Genomic DNA, 5,413 nt, shown 5'->3' with positions numbered 1-5,413 from the left:
CAAACTTTTCTGTTTTTGCGGATTTAAAAATCTTTTAGCGCGTCATTTCTCGCGCTGGAGTGTGTGATACTCTGTTTCGTTCAAGATCTTCCACCTGGGCGTACAGAATTGTAGGCTGGAGAACGCTCTTTTCTGTTACCTGCTCGGAAATTTCTTTTTAGCACCTATAATTGACCCAAAAATAGTGAGTAGCCCAAATGCATGAATGAAAAAATAATCAAACATGAGTAGAGATGTCAATTTTCCCCGCGGATTCGGATATCCACGGGAAAAATCCGAAACGGGGCGAGTTTGGAGAGAAGTTTTCAGCTATGGGTTCGGGTTCGAGGATTTTTTAAAATCCCCGTAGCAGATTGGGTGGGTATGGGGATGTTATCCCCATCCTTAAACCCGTTTCGATAGACCCGATATTATTTATAACAATTAATTAATAATAATAATAATTTTAATATTATTTAAAATTTTGATTTGCATGCTGCATACTTCCACTCCCAATCTCCAACCCAAAACGACGCTCCTATGCTTGCTCAGAAAACCAACGATGTTAGCTAAAGCTGATTTCCATCTAGCCCATTTTCAAGGCCGCCAGCCAAGTAGCGAAGTTGAATCTAATTTCCAACCAGGGGCTCGCCCTCTTCTTTCCTCCGACCCACTACTACAGTGCCCCTCCCAGCTAAGTAGCGAATTTGAAGCTAATTTCCAGCCCTGTTGTCTGCGATTTTCTCGAATCCGGGGCTTAATTTCCGACCATGGGCTCGCGCTCTTCGTTCCGTGTGAAGTTTTTCAAAGTTGACGGTTCGATGTTCTATCAACCTTATCTTCTTATTTCATTGATCTCTACTTTTGAGTTTCTCATCATCGATTCGTCATGTTTTCGATCATTTTGATCTCAAAAAAACTGGTACTTTCGTTACATGCGGTGGGTTTTAAATTTTAATGTAATATTAATGTTTTGGGACGGGTTTGGGGATTTTATCCCCACAGGTTCGGGAATCCATCATCATACCCAACCTCATCCCCACTATAGAGTGGGGATTGGTACGGGGATGGGGAATCCCTATGGGTTCGGGTACGGGGATTCCCCGATTACGTACAACCAAGGATGGGGACGGCAAACCCGTTCCCGTCCCGCCCCATTGCCATCCCTAAATGTGAGTGACACTAACAACGTAAAAATCAAGTAAAATAAACTAAAAAAATCACAAAATAACACATAAAGACGACACCTATCAATTTTTATTATCAAAGATAAAAGCTATGTGATGTCATCTCAAAAGAGACCTACTTTAATTTAAATTTCATTTTTTCTTTCTTGATTTGTCTAATTATTAATTTTATTTTGAATATTTATCATTGTCTTATTTAATTTGATTTTTTTTGCACGATTTACATTATATTTTATATTTGAAACACATTATATTGATATTGTTGCATCGTTTTTTATTTTGTAAATCTAGCATGACTTCAAAGTGTGTTTTGACTTGTGTAGTACATCAATTTTATGAATTTTCAATCATACCCTCAAGTATTTTGCTGCCTCGACAAACGATAAACCCTCACGGCTTCTGGCTTCTGGAGAGGTTCTGTCATCACTTTCCACTTTAATTTCAAAGAAGTTTCTTGCTTATTATAAATTAACTTTATTCGCTAAATTGGTATTTATTTTACCAGAAAATTATGAAAGAGATGCAAAGAAGAATTGAGATATATTTTATAAACGTCATCAAGACTGGGTTTGTTCATTCATTCCAACTTATCCACTTAGCAGGACAAATATGATTGTCAAACTTGTGTTCAGGGGATATATGAGTTTTTACTATCTATTAGATCAACAAGAGGATCTTGTGGATACAATAACTCATGATGCTAGGGTTGGACAAACACTTTTAGTTTGGGGTTTTGCTAATGTATATCTTGTTTTGGATGTAAAAAAATGGACATTGACTCTGAAAATTCATATCAATTGTGGCATGTTTCTAGGGTTTACTTGAGTGTGACCAATCCACTTAGTCGGGAGAAATGATGTTATTTTTTTGTGTTTTCATATTCCTCAGTTCTTTAAAGATCGGCATTACCTTGACAAAGAATAGGGACACCACTTCTCTGTAAGTAATACAATCACGACATTAGTAATTTTTAACTAAACCAGATTATAATCGAATTGCTATCTTTGTAGGAAGAAGGAGGACATGTTATTTTGGAGGTATTCATTACGCCAAGCATCGGTTGGTTAACCGTTAACTTAATTTTATTTCAGCTGTCAACACCCAACTCATCTCATGCCCCATGGATTGTTTGTATCACCATTGGGGATGAGCATGAACGTGCAAAAATTTTTTTATTCCCACTATTTCCATCTCCCCTCGTTACAATTTGTAGTTAACCGATGTTAAATAATTGAGATATTTAACTGTCTTTTACGTGGACTTTGTGTAAAATATGATCCTCACCACAATTGATTTTTACTAGGTTGGCTGTGGAGCTGGAAATATTGTATTTACTTTGCTTGCAACATACCCAGATAACATGTAGTTTTGTCATGTATGCTATCCAGAGGCACAGGAACTTCACAGAGGCAAGGGTCAATGCATTTGTTTGTGATCTAACCATTGATAATTTATGCCAGCATATATCTCCTTCATCTCTTGACATTGTGACAATGGTACGTAAGAATTTGCTAATACTTCAATTTTTTTTTCCTATAATGGTTAACTTTATACACTAGCTCAATAGATTATTCTAATCACGTCTATTTATTGTACCTCTTTTGATTACAAAGAATGTTGCTTTTAACCCACTGTCTGACTTTTTAAATAGATATTTGTTCTATCTGCAGTGTCCCAGAGAAAATGCCTCTAGTGGTACAGAATATTAAAAAAGTTCTCAAGGTGATTGCTTGAGCCACACTGACATCATATTGTTGTGTTAATATGCTCATTACTTTTCTAATATGATTGCATTATTGCATACACATCCAAATGGTCATGTATTGTTTCATGATTATGCTACTGGTGATCTAGCTGAGGTGAGATTCTGACAAGTTTAACATTAATCTTTGTGATTGTTGTGTTATGAATTGCATGTTTCTGGTACCCATTTCAATTTGATTTATGCTTATTGCTTTTAAATACGCACAACATGATGTAAATGGATTTAATTTTGTTAGCATTAACATTTCTTTCTTTTATGCATCTATTCAACTTGTAATGGTCTCTTATGTAGCAAGTCCCATTTTTTTTATTTAATGTATAGTGTGAACATGAAATGTTCATTAGCAAGGAACAAAAGATTAGTGAAAACTTCTATGTGAGAGGTAATGGAACTGTAAGCTATCTTCGTTCAGATTCAAGCTTCTTGAATTGCTATGAATATATCTAGTTTCGTATGAATACTTCCTTTTTCCAGCGAGCTTTTTACTTCTAAGTTGAGTTCTTGGAAAATCTTTTCATATGAAGTGGATTCAACATGAAAGAACATGTTTTGTGCTGCAAGCAAGTGGAAAATAGATCGAGAGAGTTTGAAATGAATAGGTAAATTAATTTATATTATTTTGATAAATACTCCTACTAGGCGATATCATATTGTAATGATGATTTTTGCTGAATTCAATTGTCACTTAAAATAGAGCATTTCTTACATTTTTCCAATGGAGCAAACATACCCGTTGATGACGCTGGGATTTATTATCATTTGTTGAAATATCACAAACCCCATGTATTATTTTCCTCTGCATATCTGATGATATTATCATTGTCCAGGAAATGCCTGCCCTAGAATAGGAGATTGTGCTGCTTAGCTTGATGATATTGGAAATTGTGCAGCTTTACATATTAATTCATAAATGTACCATTCTAAATTCAGCTATTGTAAAAGTTAGTATATATGGAAAATTTTCCTAGCAAACATGAGAAAAGAAGAGAACAAGTACATCTAACAGATTATTTGCTCTCTTTATATCCTTTTGCTTCTTCCGAATGCCACCACCAATAACACAATTACTTTCACTCGCACATCAGATGTCACATAAGGATTCTTTCAATTCTAAGCTAATTTCATCTCGACTGTGTATGAATGTATGTATTCATTTTTATAATAAAGATTGTATTCTTCCATGCAGGCGTTGGGTTCAAGCTGTATTTCAGGCAGCTCAATGTATAACTGGAAGTGCAATGAGTCATCTAAAAGGGGATAATGATAAAACCGAAAGATGTTGAAAATGAGTTTGAAATTGATATATCTGAGGGCATGGCGTTGAAATGTTTGGTGTACCACCTTCCAGTGAAGAGGTGATCACCTCACCCTTTGCTTCTCTTAACTTTGTTTCTTAAATGCTCGCCGACACCTGATGTACCCAAACCATGATTCTTTATATTGGATTTGTTCTTTGATATTACAAGCCTTTGCCTGAATAGCTCTCTATCGTTTTCAGGTTGATGTTTTAATAAAGAATTATTATTTCAAGACAAGACTACTTTCAAAAGAGTACCAACATACCTGCACATCAACTGGCTCAATGCTATGGGAATCAGCTAGGTTAATGGCTTATATACTTGCCACAAATCAAGAAATTGTCTCTGGTAAAAAGGTTTTAGAACTTGGATGTGGCTGCAGCGGAATATATTCAATGATTGCTGCTACATTTGTTGAACTCGTCGTTGCCACTGATGGTGACACAAAAGCACTCGAATTATTGACTGAAAATGTATCCTCAAACCTCAAATCACCATTTCTCGATACGCTACGGATGAGAAAACTATAATGGGGTTATGAAACCGAAATAGAAGCTATCCAGAAACTAAACAGGAAAGGTTTTGATGTTATTATTGGCACGGATGTAACATACATTCATCAGGCGATTAATCCCCTGTTTGCTACTGCTCGAGCATTGATGTCATCCAGCAAAATTATGAACATGAGAAAAAACCAGTTTTGATTCTATGCCACGTTCTGCGCAGAGTTGACGAGCTGTCATTAAATTCCGCTGCATCAGAATATGGTTTCAGATTGGTGGATAGATGGCCCGAATCAAACCCAAAAAACTCGTTTCAAGGACTTGTCAAGAATTGGTTTCCCGATGGCCAATATGCAGTTCCTTCTACGACACTCAGTATTATGTATTTTAGTTCTTGAGACGCTATATATGATATTGATAGCTAATGTGCAATTTCTGTTGAATATTATCATTTGATGTTTTGAGTGTTTGTAAGATGCTGAAACCAATGTCTACTAGTGAAAGTGAATTTTTTTAAGAATACTTTCTTGATTTTATTCGCTTACCCATTTATAGAATCATTTCCTTTTAAAGATTTTTGTCCTTACCCTTGACAAGAACTCAATTGTCGGAAAGACTTTTAATTGCAAGTAGAGCCGTCAATTTGGGTTAGGTCCGTCGGGTTGGCCCGGCCCGCCACAT

At 35.9% G+C, this 5,413-nt stretch overlaps 1 pseudogene; it reads left to right on the top strand.

Annotated features, from left to right (window-relative positions):
- The first annotated feature begins 2,539 nt into the window (after positions 1 to 2,539).
- Positions 2,540 to 5,130, top strand: LOC140871943 (uncharacterized; annotated as a pseudogene).
- Positions 5,131 to 5,413: the final 283 nt, after the last annotated feature.

This window comes from Henckelia pumila, unplaced genomic scaffold (genome assembly GCF_033568475.1).
Source record: "Henckelia pumila isolate YLH828 unplaced genomic scaffold, ASM3356847v2 CTG_461:::fragment_3, whole genome shotgun sequence".
NCBI lineage: Eukaryota > Viridiplantae > Streptophyta > Magnoliopsida > Lamiales > Gesneriaceae > Henckelia > Henckelia pumila.
Note: the sequence above shows the minus strand (reverse complement) of the source record. Positions and strands in the feature narration are given on the sequence as shown.